The 17,116-nt window shown below is 47.3% G+C and overlaps 1 protein-coding gene across 1 annotated transcript in view; it reads left to right on the top strand.

Annotated features, from left to right (window-relative positions):
* Nucleotides 1-17,116, top strand: part of PTGES2 (prostaglandin E synthase 2) — a 110,174-nt gene that overhangs the window by 82,240 nt on the left and 10,818 nt on the right. The window lies entirely within an intron of this gene.

Here is a 17,116-nt window from a genome sequence, read left to right as displayed (position 1 = left end):
TGCATGTCCCAGCTGTCACCATTCATTTTCCCTTGGTGTATGTAAGGTATTTATCATTATACTACCATGTCACAAACCACTCCTCAAAGAAGAACTTCGTTATTGGGTGGGTCAGTACGGGGTACTTTGGACAATTTTATAACAAGGGCCACGTCAGTACTTGAAAAGGAGATCGCCATGGTGGAACGACGCCTATCGTCGGAGCATTTAATGAACAAACGCTCCTCAATTGGCACTATTCAGATGGCTACTTCACCGGCCCCAGTCCTTCCTGTTCCCCGCCTGATAACTAACACCTCAAACGATCATGGTAGTTTCTCACCCACTCAAGATGCAAATCTTCTTGCAAACCCCCAAATAGATTCTACATCGCTTATTCCCAATTTTCCTCCGACTCTTCCACTTAAGGTTACAACATCAGCTACATTGTTTACCAGTGCTGCCAGTAGTACTCCCCAACTAAAATCAAAACTTAGGGGACCTACTGTTGCAGCTCCTCCATTAAAAAAAAGAAAGAGGAAGGGGAAAAAGCAAAATAAACCTAACACATCTTCCACCAAAATTTCCTCATCAGTGAAAAATCACGAAACTACTGATTCTCTGTCTGTTACTGATCTACAACCCCCGATTAATCAATCAGATTCCTATCACTTAGACTCTTTGTTGGGCGAACTGATGGGCCGCCTGGAGCTGCTTTTGAAATCACTTTTTCTCCCACTCCTTGAGAGGACAAAAGAAGTTTCTAAACAACTTGGGTCCATAGAGAAGTTGATCACAAACAACACTGTTCAAATTAAAAACGCACTGTCTGAGAATCTAGCCCCTTTAAAAACTTCTATTCATCCCAAACCACCTTTATCTAAGGAGGACGGACGGACGGACAGGGCTGGAGGTGGAATTTTTTTTACCTCCCCCTCCAGCCACTAACGTCCAGTCAATTAATGGAAGGAACAATATAGATTCACAACCTCCCCAGACAGCTGTCAGTTCAAAATTAAATGGGCCATGTGTTCCTGATCCTTTGGCAAACTTTGATGACATAAATAGCCCCCACATAGACTTGCCTCCAGAAGCGGCCCCGTATGCTGTTATTTTGGCAGGAGTCCCGATATTACAGAGAGGCAAAAAAGAGGGTTATTACGACCTAAAAAATAAGGTTATTTATTGGTTAGGGCAAAACAGACCATTACCTTTTAACATCGACGGTGAAATTCTGAATGTCAGAAGACTTGGTTGGGTGGGCCCTCGCCCAAAGGACATTGAGGGGGATGTGATAATTATCAATTTTAGGGACCACAGAGCTACTAGCCACATAATTAACTGGTTTGAGGACTCAACCCAGAGTGGTATCAAAACTTTCGATCTTACCTACTTTTATCCTGAGGCACTATTAAGGAAATCATCAGTGCCCAGATTTTATCAACGATCTAAACTAGGGGGCCCAAATTTTAACATTCCTACGTTCAATCGTTTTTCCGTCCTTAGGGGTTTAGAGGACGTGGACTGACTCCTTATCCGAGAACACATAAGGGCCCCTTATGATCCGGGTTTAAGGGCACAAGAGAGTAGTGATCTTTCCCTCCCTGATTTAAACTTTGTTTCACCCTCTAATAACAAAAAATCGCCATATCAAATGACAAGTCCGGAGTATTACTCGTCGGAAAATGAGCAAGGATTGTTATTACTACCATCAACTCCTTTAACAACGTGTGTGCAGGAGCCCATCAAATCCAAATTAGCGATTGCATTTTTGAATGTAGCGGGGCAACTTTCGGGGAATGATGTCTGGATAAATTTTATTTCAAATTTTAATATCCTGTGTTTGCAGGAAACATGGACAACAACTGCATTTCACCTAGATGGGTTTAGAACTTTTCACCCGCCCAAACCTCTAAATCTGGCAGGGCCAAGGGTGGACTTACCATTTACATATCAAACCTGATTAAGATACATGAGATTGGGGTTGTTAAATTTGAAGCTAATTTTCAAATCCTTAGTTTTAGTACCAATGCAAAGGACTCTTTCCTATTGGTTAACTTTTACAACAATCTCTCTGACCTCGATGCAGTAGAAGTAATTAACAATATCTGCTCCTTGATATTATCCATAACACGAAAGTCATCTAAAGAGGTTACTATTATATGGGGAGGTGATTTTAATTTGTATCCTTGTTGTTTTTCAAACCAACCCATATGTGGCCTAACCGATGAGTTCGATAATCCTATCTCTCACTTTGAACACTCTACTTTTGGCAGCATTCTAAACTAAATTATGTATAACCTAGATATGGAAATTGCCAACAACTTTGCCAATCCAACTCAGAAAATGGCCCCAACTTTCCATGGGCGAGGCTGCAATTCTACCATTGACTACATTCTAATGTCAAATGGTGCATTAAAAAGGGATACTGTTTTTTACATCCATCAGATGGTACTGAGTGATCACTATCCCCTCAGTATTACTCTCCCCCTTTCTGATAGGCCCAATGTTAAAATTGCTAGCCTTCTGGATGAAAATGCCCTAGTTTTAGCCACTCTTAATGGTTATTCTTTGAAATGGGCCATGGCTGACTCTAACAAAATAACTAATAGTGTGGTAAGTCACTGTACATCAGTGGCATTATACGGAGCAGGTGTCTGGGGCCATGTAGCTGTGGGCCCCATTCATGTAGTAGAAAATTGTTTTCTCAGATACCTTCTCGCTTTGCCGCCTTCTGCGGCGAATTATTCTTCCCACCTAGAACTGGGTCTTCCTTATATTACAGACCTGGTGAGAATCCAGCCGTTGTTATTGTGGCACCGAATTTGGTCATCAGAAAAAACAGTTTTTACTCAAAAAATTATTCAAGACTGTTTAGCCCTTGAAAATGTACATAGATCAAAGTGGCTGGTCTATGTCAAAAGATTTTTAACTGACCTCGGGTTAGTAGAATACTATGTCGAACCTACCTCGATCTCTGAGTTATCAAGGAAGTCTTTTTATAATCTTTGCCTAAATCATCTCGAGGAGTTACGGCTTAACTCAGAGGTCATGAAGCAATCAGCCAGACACAGCCTCACAGTTCAGACAACTTTCGGGATTCAGCCATACCTAACTTTTAGCATAACGTCATACGAATTGTTTTTATTGGTTAGGTTTAAGTTGAACCTTTTTCATCGTTTAGTTGCTTTTCCGTTGGGAAGTAACTGGGAGAAAATTTTACTGCCCTGCCCTTGTGACGGGAGCTCCTCCCAGTCTACTATTCATACCATTCTTTTTTGTAAATACTACTCGGACCACCGGAGAAAACTACTTATACCACTGCTAAAGCGTGAGGGCTTCCGAACTTGCCGCCCAGCATTACTTTTTTTACAATCACTGGAGGGCGAGAGTCTGGTCTATACTGTCTCAAATTTTTTAAAATATATCATGCGGCATAGACCAAACCTAGGCTGATCTTATACATTTGTTTCTAAAGTTAGCAATATTGTTCAAATCAATTTGAGGCCTGTTTCTTAGACACTTTTAATTCATTGTTATTTTAAATTTGTGATGAAATTGCTGTGATAAATTCTGTCCTTTGTATTTTAACTTAAGTGTAAATTTTTTAACTGTTGTCTCTTTTAAAAATGTATAGTGTGGTAAGTGACGTTTATTCGTCCATTATGAAATGCTTGGACCTGACTACCACAGATGCTGATGTTATGATTAATTTCAACATCGTGATCCAGGCAATTCATAAAGCCCTAATAGTAAAAAAGAAGAAACACGCAGGGATCAAGCAGGGCTGGTTTAATCATTCTTGCACAGTAGCATACTCCAAATTAAAATCTGCGCTGCATAAAACAGTTAGGGACCCTACTGAGATATCGGAATTGAGGAGGGCCTATAAACTCGCTATTAAAACAAGAAAATCTGAGTTAAAAAGCCAGCTCTGGGATCAGCTACATGATAGTTGTGCCTGTAAAAACAGTGCTGCTTTTTGGAAAGTCGTAAAATCTCCATTTCTGACGGAAAATGATTGCTCCCCAAAAGTGGAGGTGGCCATAGACGAAAATGATTGGGTAGCATATTTCTCTAAGATCTTTACATCTGATGAGCAAGTGAGCTCTATAGGTGAAAGTAATTGCCAACTGGTCTTGTCATCTCCCAATAACTTAACTATTTCCTTAGATCAGGTTACTCGAGCCTCAAGTGCTTGTAAGAAAGGGAAGGCCCCAGGACCTGACGGAGTACCAATAGACTTTTTTAAAATTCATGTTGACCTTTGGATTCCTTTGCTGACCAGGGCTTTTAATTCTTTGTGCATCGTTGGCATACCTGAGTCATGGAAGAAATCCATACTGGTCCCAATTTTTAAGAAAGGGGACAGGTGCTTAGTTTCCTGCTATCGACCTATTTCCCTCCTGGATTCTACTGGGAAAATGATGGGCAGGATAATTCTTGGTCGTATGCAGGAATGGGCCGAGGAAAATAACATCCTGTCCGACTTACAATTTGGATTTCGCGAAGGTATGGGGACCATAGACCAAGCCTTAAATCTCTCATTGTTGATCGATAAATATGTAAACATCAAGGCTGGAGCGCTTTATATGGTCTATGTTGACTTATCGGCAGCATTTGACTGTGTGAGTCACTCAAAATTATGGACCATCCTATTAGAATTGGGGTTGGACCAAACTATAGTTACCTTTGTGAGGGAACTCTATAGCAATGCGACTGCCAGGGTAAGGTTCGGGACCAGTGGAGAACTCACCGCGCCGTTCGGCGTGGAGAGGGGTGTTAGACAAGGCTGCGTCCTCGCTCCATTCCTCTTCACCCTCTACACAAATGGCTTGGAGAGGGAGATGCTGAATGGAGCTCAGGACCTTCCTATGGCAGCCAATCGCCCTATACCAGCACTCCTGTACGCGGACGACGCGGTGATACTGGCCCGTACTCCAAACGAACTCCAGAGAGCCTTAAATAATTATGCCTCTTTCATGGCTAACCTAGATCTAAAAATCAATATAGGAAAAACTTTTGTTATGAATGCGGGCAAAACAACTAAAACTAAAACTAGGGCCATTTATATGAATAAAGAAAAAATATTGACCACTGACAAGTATTCCTACCTTGGTGTCACGATTGACCACAAACTAAGCTGGAAACCGGCCATAGAGGTGAGGAAACTCCAATTTATGAGAACAAAAAATGCACTGGTAAACTTTTCTAGGAAGTTGGGAAGAAAACCACCGCTCGAAATGGTCAAAATCTATAAAGCCAAATGTACATCAGTGGCATTATACGGAGCAGGTGTCTGGGGCCATGTAGCTGTGGGCCCCATTCAGGTAGTAGAAAATTGTTTTCTCAGATACCTTCTCGCTTTGCCGCCTTCTGCGGCGAATTATTCTTCCCACCTAGAACTGGGTCTTCCTTATATTACAGACCTGGTGAGAATCCAGCCGTTGTTATTGTGGCACCGAATTTGGTCATCAGAAAAAACTGTTTTTACTCAAAAAATTATTCAAGACTGTTTAGCCCTTGAAAATGTACATAGATCAAAGTGGCTGGTCTATGTCAAAAGATTTTTAACTGACCTCGGGTTAGTAGAATACTATGTCGAACCTACCTCGATCTCTGAGTTATCAAGGAAGTCTTTTTATAATCTTTGCCTAAATCATCTCGAGGAGTTACGGCTTAACTCAGAGGTCATGAAGCAATCAGCCAGACACAGCCTCACAGTTCAGACAACTTTCGGGATTCAGCCATACCTAACTTTTAGCATAACGTCATACGAATTGTTTTTATTGGTTAGGTTTAGGTTGAACCTTTTTCATCGTTTAGTTGCTTTTCCGTTGGGAAGTAACTGGGAGAAAATTTTACTGCCCTGCCCTTGTGACGGGAGCTTCTCCCAGTCTACTATTCATACCATTCTTTTTTGTAAATACTACTCGGACCACCGGAGAAAACTACTTATACCACTGCTAAAGCGTGAGGGCTTCCGAACTTGCCGCCCAGCATTACTTTTTTTACAATCACTGGAGGGCGAGAGTCTGGTCTATACTGTCTCAAATTTTTTAAAATATATCATGCGGCATAGACCAAACCTAGGCTGATCTTATACATTTGTTTCTAAAGTTAGCAATATTGTTCAAATTAATTTGAGGCCTGTTTCTTAGACACTTTTAATTCATTGTTATTTTAAATTTGTGATGAAATTGCTGTGATAAATTCTGTCCTTTGTATTTTAACTTAAGTTTACATTTTTTAACTGTTGTCTCTTTTAAAAATGTATTCTCTGTGTGTATCTTTTATGACCTTTCCTCGGGAGGTCGAATAAAGAAAGTTTTGAAGTTTTGAAGATTAATGAGGAGGGCCTAGATCAACCTGTAGCCTTTCTTAGCAGGAGGTTACTTCCACGGGAACAGAGATGGAGTGCTATTGAGCGCGAGGCATTTGCTGTGGTCTGGGCGCTGAAGAAGCTAAGACCATACCTGTTTGGGTCTCACTTCCGGGTTCAGACAGACCACAGGCCCCTCAGATGGTTGATGCATATGAGGGGTGAGAATCCAAAGCTATTGAGGTGGTCCATTTCCCTACAGGGTATGGATTTCACGGTGGAACATCGCCCTGGTACAGATCACGCCAATGCTGACGGTCTGTCCAGATTTTTCCGCCTTAGTGATGAGGAACTCCCTGGGGTAGGGTAGTTCTCCCCACTTTTCAGTTGGAGGGGACACGTGTTAGACCTGGCACCTTGGCGTGAGTCTCCCTTCCACTTTTTGTCGCTGTGACTCATGTGTTTTTATGGTGTTGGCCGCTCAGAGCACTGTGCCACTGCCAACCAGTGCCACAGTGCAAGTGCTCCCTATGTAAAATATATATGTCGGTTGGATTCCATGATTGGCTTATTTGGTTTACTATCAGACCCCAGTAAAGTGCACCAGGAGTGCCAGGGCGTGTAAATACAAATACCGCTGGTGGGTTCGCAGCACTGGTTGTGCCACCCACAGAAGCGGCCTGGTAAAATGTATCTTAGGTCTGCCATTGCAGAACCTGCGTGCATGCTGACTGGGCAAGTGCACACTTTCCAGTCCCTAAAACCTTCCCTTAACTTCATATTAGTCACCCCTATGGTAGGCCCAAGGGCAGGGTGCATTGTAAGCATAAGGTAGGACAAGCCCTGATGTGTGTGACATGTCCTAATAGTGAATTACAGCCATTTTCGTTTTTCACTATTGTAAGGCTACCCTGTTCTCATAGGCCAGAATGGGCTGTTAAGATTGTTACATCCTATGATCCTAACAGGCCCAGGGAACATGGTAGAAGATCGAGTTTAGTATGCCTGAACTCAGAATAATAAGGTACATCTTTTAGTAAGGTTTATTTTAATATTCTGCGTTTACAAATGCCGCTTTTAGAAAGCTGGCCTTTGCTTGCCTAACCATTTCAGCCCGCCTCTGCGTGATGTGTATCTGCTGTCTGGCTTGCGTTAGTGACAGGCCTGGGGAAACCCAGATGAGCAGGGCTAGGTAGCCTGGTGGTGAATAGGACGATTGACAGGTAGATGGGTGGGAGGAGTGCACCTGGACTCTGAATAGGACTGTGCTCTGCCACCAGAATGCCGGCTCCGCCCCCTGTGGAGCGTCTGAAGACTCTGCCCTGCACCCTGAATGAAGAAGCCTGCATCGCGTAAACAAAGTGCTCCAGAACTGGAATGAACTAGGCAAGGGCCCCCCTGGCCTGGGAGAACAAAAGAAATGTAGTATAAATGTAGGAGCCCTGCTCCTAAGAAATCAGATCCTGCTACAAGACGAACCTCTGGAAACGCCGCATCCCGCTGGAAAGTGCCCCCGGATGCCTGTCCCCTGAGCCTGCACGCCCAAGGTCTCCAAGTACCGTAGTACGCAACGCCAGGACGACCCCGCATCAGAGATCCCACTGAATGCCCGAGCAGCCTTCGTGCCGACTTCCACAAGATAAAGGTACTGTGCCCGATCACACCGCGAGGTGCACGCTCCCCCTTGGTGCGCCCGCAGAGCGAGTGAGACCCGTTCCCCCAACAGAACCGGGAACGAAGTGCACGGACCTTGTAACAATACGCTGAACTAAGAACTCTTTTTGCCAAGTAATATTGTGGGCCCGTTTTACACGTTATTGGGTCTTGTGATAAATCTGAAATCTATAAACGAAGTCTATTTTTTGATACACCCAGTGTGGAGTCCATTTGTGGGGGTAACATTGGATTGTCGTATGTGATCACAAATGCTTAACCATTACACCTAAGATAATGCCTTGTCTGCTCGCGCCAAGCTACCTAGAGGGTGAGCGGGGGTTATTATTAGAGTGTAACCCCTTACCCTGACTAGAAGAAGGACCCCCTGCTTGTCCCAGGTACTCACCTGTGCCACCCTAACACCCCGATAGACTCTATTCGTGGGCCCGACGGGGTGCTTGTGTAAACGCAGTGGGAGATTCATCAGGTACTGACGGCACACTATGCGGCCCTGTACCGTTCGACGGGGCGCCGGCAGGCGCAGTATCTGGATCGGTTTCTGGAGGCTGCCCTTCTACCCACAGACCCAGATGAGCACCAGGAGTCACTTGAATGCCCCCTCACAGTGGAGGAGATAGGAGACGCGGTGGCCTCTCTGGCTTCCGGCGGAGTACTATAAGGCCTATCGGGAGTCACTAGTGCCCAAGCTACATGCTCTCTGTCTTGCGGCACTCGAAGAGTGCACCTTGCCTGCTTGCATGGGAGAGGCCTATTTGGTATCCCTGCTTAAGCCTGGACGAGACCCTACCAGTTTAGGGTCATACCGCGCCCCCTTGCCCTGCTTAACGCGGACTATAAAATCCTGGCCAAGGTATTGGCGGAACGGCTGGCTCCAACGGTGTCGGTGTTGGTGCACGGAGACCAAAACGGTTTTGTACCTAAGCGTAGCACCTCTCTTAATTTGCGGCAGTTTTTCCGGGTGGCCACTGATAGTGTGCAGCACTGGCCTAGAGCGGGCTGTTTGGTCCTAGATCTTGAAAAGGCCTTTGACTGCCTAGAGTGGGGGTACCTGGTGGCGACACTGTCACACTACGTGTTGGGCCTCGGGTTCCTTCAGATGGCGGCCCTCCTCTACAAGAATCCTGTGGTGAGGGTGAGAACCGGGCCATACATCTGCGACGCCATCCCGATCGGCCGTGAGGCAGGGGTGCCCACTCTCGCCCCTCCTGTTCGCGCTTGCAATAGAGCCTCTAGCTGCCACGCTCCGCAGGGTACTGACGGATGGCATCCCCCTGGGTGATACGACACACCGGGTATCGCTTTATGCGGACGACCTTCTGGTCTTTGTCAGAGATGTGACACGCATCCCGATAGAACTGGAGCGCTCCTTGTCCGACTTTGCCGTTCTTTCAGGTCTCCGTGTGAATGCTGCTAAGTCTTGCCTCTATGCGTTCCGAGCCGAAACCCAGGACCCGCACTACCATCTTGGGGGCGTGCCGGTCCAATGGCAGCCGGATACCTTCCGTTATCTGGGTATCCAGATATATCGGCAACCGGCGGATCTCGTGGAGGGCAATCTGGGCAAAGCAGTGACAGCGGTCAGGACTCTGATGCGGTTTTGGGGCACCCTTCCCCTCACGGTCACGGGGCGACTCACCTTAAGCAAAATGGTGATCTTAACCCGGCTTTTGTACTACTTCGCTAATTTGCCCATTTATATACCGGCATCCTTCTTTGCAGCCCTTGAGCGATCACTTCGGGACTTTATATGGGGTAATGCGCGCCACAGAGTTGCGCTACCCAAGCTATACCTCCCTACTGACCAGGGGGGACTTGCGATGCCGTGCTTTGCACATTATTACCTAGCGGCGCAGTTTCAGTGGGTAGCCCGGTGGTTAGCGGATAGAGGGCGGGATGACACGGCGACTACAGGACGCCCCTCCCCCTTGGCTGACATCATCAAACTGTTCCACCCGGCCGCGAAGGTGACGAGGCCAGTACCCCTCTTAGTGATGGTGGCTTACAAATGCTATCGCCGTTCTCTCTATCTCACTCGGGCCCGAATCCCTTATGCCCTGGCTATACCGATGGAGGGTTCTCCTAGCGGGCGAAGGGTGCTATGTACCTCTGAACTCGCGGACTGGCGTACGGCAGATATACACACACTGGGGGATCTTTACCGGGACGGTGTCCTCCTCCCGTTCGCCTCCTTGGCGGAAGAGACGGGGTTACCGCCCGGCCACTTTCTTCGTCACCGTTCACTGATAACGACGCTGACGAGTCGATTGGGTGATCTTGGAGAGGAACCGGAACAACATCTCACGATGCAATACCTCCATGTAATGGGACGCGGGAGACGCATGATTCGGTGGTTCGCAGCCTCCCTACGTACACATGCAGCGATTAGTTTGGCCCCGCTGCGTCGTAAGTGGGAAGCGGACTTGGCCCGGCCCATGGCCGACAAGGAGTGGGACAGAGTACTGCAGGGCCTGACGAAGATTCCCCGGAATATGCTCTTTCGCCAAATACAATTCTTTATTCTACACAGAGCGTATCTCACGCCCGATTCCGTCAACAGATATTTCCATCGTACGGATGCGGGCTGCCCCCGCTGTGGGGAGCTGGATGCCGGACTGGTCCACATGCTGTGGAGCTGTCCCGCACTGGGTTCGTACTGGCGAATGGTGCAGGGGGCGCTCCGCGCATGTACAGGCTGTCAGATCCCGTTCGAATGGCCGGTCTATTTGTTACACCTCTTTCACAGAACTCCCTCCACGAAAGTCACCTCTCAGTTTATCGACCTGGGGCTAGTGGTGGCAAAGCGACTGCTCACTAAACGCTGGAAGGCAGCTGATCTGCCCCACACGCGGGTATGGCGGGGTTCACTGCTAGTGTGGGCAAAGGTGGAGGGCACGGCCCTCTTGAGGGAAGAAACACTAGGCCTCAGGAAGATGCCAATGGCGAGTCAGTGGGAGGCGCTCTTATAGGCCATGGTGCGACTCGACGGGGATCCTGCAGTGATCTGTCGGGAGCGCGATGGGGGCGCCTCCCGAGAGGGGCCAGACACCAGCCAGCCTAGGGGTGAGGCATGAAGTATTGTACTGAGGGCCTAGCTGTTCAGGTGGGACGCAAAGTAAAGGTGACCATGTTGATCAAACAGTCTGTACAAGGGACACCTGGATGGGGGGTCGGAACAGGGGACAGAATCAGGGGTTACTAGATCATAAGCCGGACTTTGCTGTTGTTGTTTTACCTGGGCATTTGATGTTCTGCCCCATTATTCCATGGTTTGCTAACTGTTTATGGAACCACACTAGGGGTGAGTGGGTGGAATACTAGCGCCTTTCCACGGGAAGGCCTCTCAGTGACATGATATCGAAGGGGACATTGTGGTCACAGTTTCAGTTGAGAGGCCCTCAATGCTGATTAGAGATTAGGTGATGTGCCCGCTCCTATTAACTAATATACACCTGGCTAGATACATACCAATGATTCTATTACTTATGTAAGTTGCTCTGGTCTCAAAGTGTACTGTGAATCTTGTTAAAAGAAATGCCAATAAACAGATTTTATAAATAAATCCGGTCTAGCATGGCCACACGTGAGTGGTAGCTGTGCTTATGTATGAGATCCGACCTAGCATGGTAACGCGTGAGTGGTAGCTGTGCTTATGTGTGAGATCAGGCCTAGCATATGAACGCGTGAGTGGTAACTGTGCTTATGTGTGAGATAAGCCCTAGCATGGTAACACGTGAGTAGTGGCTGTGCTTATGTGTGAGATCAGGCCTAGCATGGGAACGTGTGAGTGGTAGCTGTGCTTATGTGTGAGATCATGCCTAGCATATGAACACATGAGTGGTATCTGTGCTTATGTGTGAGATCCGGCTTAGAGTATGTACGCTTGAGTGGTAGCTGTGCTTATGTGTGAGATCCGGCTTAGAATATGTACGTGTGAGTGGTAGCTGTGCTTATGTGTGAGATCCGGCTTAAAGTATGTGCGCCTGAGTGGTAGCTGTGCTTGTGTGTGAGATCCGCCCTAGCATGGTAATGCATGAGTGGTAGCTGTGTTGAGACAGAAGTTCCTTGTTCCGATTTCATCCCTTTATTAATTTCACCGAGAAATAGACACTAGGCCTATAGCCCGTAGAATCGCTGGGACCCCAAGGAACCACCCAAGTTAGTGACACAGGGGACCCACGTGGACTGTATGCTGTGTGTAAACACAACCGCGGGTTCCCGTTATCTTCTATGGGCAATGTCGCGGTTGGGAATTTAAAGATTAGGGACACTTCTAATCGAGTCAGGACCAAACCCTTTTGGTCTTAAGAAGTTCTAGGGCTAGCACCCACGAGAGCACCGGAGTACTCGAGTTACCTCACCCAGGGAAGCCAAGTGCATAGGTGTCTTTTGGTGTCTGGTCGCGTCGTCGATTTCAATGGGAGCCTGCAAAGAACTGCTGCTGCCGTGAAGAGAAGTGTCCGAAGAGATCCAAGCCTGGCTCTAGGATGGAAGGAACCTGAAAGCAGAGGGGACAGAGTCTGGGTCACTTGCCAGTGACCGAGGGCAGGATGGACCAATGCCCACAAATGTCGGGTGCTTCAGGTGAGTTGATGGGTGTCTTGACTCTTCAGCCACGAGGTCCAGGAGGCGTCGACGAAGTCCACAAGCCGGATTCGAGCTGTCCCACGAAGTCTGTCAAGTACTGCGGTGTCGGCAACCAGAATGGACCCAACAAGCCTTGGCAACGGCAAGTCACTGGAATTTAGAGAGAGGACTGCAGTGCAGACCAGCAAGGTCTGGGGGACTCACCCAGCGAGGGTAAGTCAGGGCACGTCTGGAGCAACCAGGAACGCCCAATCAGAAAAGGAGTTGCCTTCGTGGGGACCTGCTAGCCAACGGGTTAGTGATCGCGAAGGAGCCTCGAGCGGTCGCACTTGAAGCTGGCCCACGGGTCACTCGTGGAGTGGAGGCCAACAATCTTCAGTACAGGAGGTGCTCAAGGCTGGGGCTACTCAGAGCTCAAAGCACAATTTCGAGGAGGACCAGGAAGATAGTGTTGCTGCAAAAGTTCACGGTATCCAGGGGTCACGGTTCCACGTCTCCCACGATAGCCACGGGCCTCAGCTTTGGACTCAGGGTAGCCTCGGGGAAGTCTGGAAATCAACCTCTGGTGATGCAAAGACTTCGGCGTTCCGGCGGGAGCTTCAGCGATGCAGACCGGTCAGTTGCTTCTTTGGTGCCTGCCAAGCAGGGGAGTCACTCCTTGACCCCCAAGGGTGATTTCTTCAGTCTTCTAGTCAGGATAGAACATCGAAGGGCCAGGATATCTGTAGCAGAGTTTGGTCCAGGGTAATCTAAAGTCCTAGGGACTGGATTCCTATACTTATAGTAAGTTTAGGGGATGGACTAACTCTAAGGCCCCACCTATGGGTGGGCCTGGAAAGAGGGGTGGTTACACCCATTTCCTTTGTACAGTTTCGCGCCAGAGCAGTGGCATGTAGCCCCTGCAACCAGTTTGAACTGGACTATGCACAGGGACACCAAATGTGCCCCCAGTGCAGGACTTCAAAGCACCAGAGAGTGCTCCCGCCCAGCCCTAATACACATCAGCCTGTCTGGGGAGGTGGTCACACCTTCCTTCGACAGGAAACATATTGTCCAGGCCTCCCCTGCCGGAGTTTCGTCAGCAGCAGGAGGCCAGACCCGTGTTTGTAGCAGAGGCATCCATTTTGTGATGCCAGGGCTCAGGAAAGTCCTACCAGGTTTAGCCAGTGTGAACATGTCTTTCCCTCTAGAAGAGTGGAATGCTACCCCCGCCGCCAGAACTGGCGGGGGGGGGGGGGTAGTATTCCAAAGCATTTGACACCAAACATGACATGTTTTGATGCAGCCATTCCAAAGTTAGCATTTACCGCGAGGTTATAATGCTCTTAAGAGTATATGGTATGGCTGTATCACAGAACGGCCATAAGGAAGTATTTCCGAAAGCTACAGAGGGGCTCAGCTCATGCTTGGGCGCCCTTACACATAAAACCAAGCACTCTGCCTTCAGGATTGTCAAGGCCTGCCATAGGAGTGGCTTATAGGTTTATATGTGTCTGTATATATGTGTGGATATGGGTAGCCTATACCACTGTAAGGGGTGCAAGCACACCCTTACCCAGGCTGCAGTAGCAGACCTGTGGTGCCATTTTGGAGTGCTTCCCAGGGGTGGCATAATACATGCTTCAGCCCCTGGTAGGCCTCTGAGGTACCTATGCCCTAGGTACATAGTATACCATATACTAGGGGCTTATAAGGCACTCCAGAATCCAATTAGATATGTACCTAATGTACATGCAAACCATTTTACAGAGAAAGCAGATATACTGGGGCCCTGAATAGCAGGATCCCAGTCCAACTAAGTCATAAACCAGCAAAACACCAGGAAAAAAAGTGGGGGCAACCATGTAGTCAGATTCCACCTTCCTACAACTCTGATGATGAGAGCATCCAAGATGCACTTGGCACCATAGTTAATAAAACAAGCCAAACTCGAGTGCACTTATGTGCTATTTGTGAGCACTCTTTTGGGAACACAAGTTCCCCCAAAAAGAGGCGTGGTTCATTCATGACAGTCCATTCTGTGCTACATTGGTTCCCAAATACTTGGTCATCCTGGCCCTGTTGAGGGCTGTTTTGACTTGGGCTCTTTAGATGGGCTGAGTATTCCCATTCTTCTTGATGACTAGCGCTACAGGTCTGCTGGACTCACCTAGACGGAGTAGATAAAATGAATGCAGTCTTTTCATCATCAGGTGATAGACACGATGCAATCAGTAATTTATTGGTTGCACAGAAATGCTAGCATCATACTCAGACTTTTATGGATCCAGAGAAAATAATCTAGTATCAAACATTGACTTATCATAGCTGAACCGCTGCACTGAATCGACCACAACACCAAGACCAAGGGAGAGAGAGGATTAGATCAGACGTCACGCTTCCTCCAAGATCACAAGTCATTAAAAATGCTGTGATGTTCTAAAAAGAAAACTGAACCCGTAAATGTATCTCTGTAATGTATGAGCTTACGCGAGATGATTATCCGTTACAGGATGCACTGTCTCCGTTGCCCACGTGTGAGTGGTGTTCGTGTTAATACACATGTGTTGCACTGTTTTGGTACTTGTGTGTGCGCACAGCACTGCATCCAGTTCTCAAGTGAGAGTGATGTTGGTGTTCACACATGTGTCTTGCTCTGTTTTGGTACTTGTGCGTGTGCACAGAACTGCAGCCATTGCTTACGTGTACACTGTTTTGGTACTTGTGTGTGCGCACAGGACAGTCTCCAGTGTCCACTTGAGTGGTATTTGTGTTCATACACAGTTGTTGCACTGTTTTGGGTACTTGCGTGTCTGCACATCACTGCATCCAGTGCTCATGTGTGAGTGGTGTTGGTGTTCATACACGTGCGTTGCACTGTTTTGGTACTCGTGTGTGTGCACAGCACTGCATCCAGTGCTCACGTGTGAGTGGTGTTGGTGTTCATACACGTGTGTTGCACTGTTTTGGTACTCGTGTGTGTGCACAGCACTGCATCCAGTGCTCGTGTGAGTGGTTTGTGTTCATACACATGTGTTGCACTGTTTCGGTACTTGTGTGTGCGCACAGCATTGCATCCAGTACTCACGTGTGAGTGGTGATTGTGTTCATACACGTGTGTTGCTCTGTTTGGGTACTTCTGTATGTGTGCACAGCACTGCATCCACTGCTCACGTGTGAGTGGTGTTTGTGTTCATACATGTGTGTTGCTCTGTTTGGGTTCTTTTGTGTGTGTGTGCACAGCACTGCATCCAGTGCTCACGTGCGAGTGGTATGTGTTCATACATGTGTGTTGCAATATTTTGGTACTTGTGTGTGTGCACAGCACTGCATCCAATGCTCACGTGTGAGTGGTATGTGTTCATACATGTGTGTTGCACTGTTTTGGTACTTGTGTGTGTGTGCACACCCTGCCTCCAGTGCTCACGTGTGAGTGGTGTTTCATACACGTATCTTGCTCTGTTGGGGTACTTGTGTGTGTGCACAGCACTGCATCCAGTGCTCACGTGTGAGTGGTGTTTCATACACGTGTGTTGCACTGTTTTGGTACTTGTGTGTGTGCACAGCACTGCATCCAGTGCTCACGTGAGAGTGGTGTTTCATACATGTGTGTTGTACTGTTTTGGTACTTGTGTGTGCACAGCACTGCATCCAGTGCTCACGTGTGAGTGGTGTTTGTGTTCATACACGTGTGTTGCACTGTTTTGGTACTTGTGTGTGTGCATACCCTGCCTCCAGTGCTCAAGAGTGATCATTTCTTCTGAGCGCTCTTCCATCCTTTCTTGTATACAATGTAAATTATCTACAGGACAACTGGAACTATGCGATGCTTTGGAATTTTCTGCATAATTATGAATTTTCCACAAAAGCTATCATCATCTGCATAAGTTATACATTTAAAAAAACAAGGTTTCTAGTTCAAACAAATCAAAAGTTGCTTAAAACATTGCTCTACTTGTTGCAGTGCAGAGCAAGGACGTTCACCGCGCATTACATGTGCCCTCTCCTTTGCTGATTCTCACATGCAGGTGTTAAACTGATACTAATGACTTCCAACATCTGCCCAGACAGAAATAGAGATACTGCCACATAATGTGGCATTGTGCTGCATAATTTGCCTTTACTTGCCACATAATTTAGGTATCCGTGCCTCATAATTTGTTCCTCCCCTGCAGCATACCTTCAGTGACCCTGTTCAAATAAACTGCCCTTAACAGTTGTCTGCAAAGGGCTCAGCTGCCTGTTTGGTGCCATAGAAATACTGTTAATTAGAGAGACTTGTGTTCTTATGTATGTTGTACATAGTGTGCGTATGAGCGATCTGAACTTTTGTATGCGCTGTGTCTAGTGTGCATATGAGAGTGTTATGTGAGTGTTAATGTGCACTATTGTAGCATGCACATGTCCCTGGTATCGGTTAACCATGTAGGCGCTGTGCTGTCTGTAATTTGTTAAGGGGGTCGGGTATATGCCTGGAAGGCACATTCTGTGTTGAATTTCTGTCGCCGCATACATCGAGAGGGTGTTTCCTTGCTGTGGGTGAAGTGTTTGACTCAGGCTGGTGTTGATGCACAT

The sequence above is a fragment of the Triturus cristatus genome, chromosome 1_2 (genome assembly GCF_964204655.1).
Source record: "Triturus cristatus chromosome 1_2, aTriCri1.1, whole genome shotgun sequence".
Classification (NCBI taxonomy): Eukaryota; Metazoa; Chordata; class Amphibia; order Caudata; family Salamandridae; genus Triturus; species Triturus cristatus.
The sequence above is the reverse complement of the archived record's forward strand: the minus strand, read 5'-3'. Positions and strand labels throughout refer to the sequence as shown.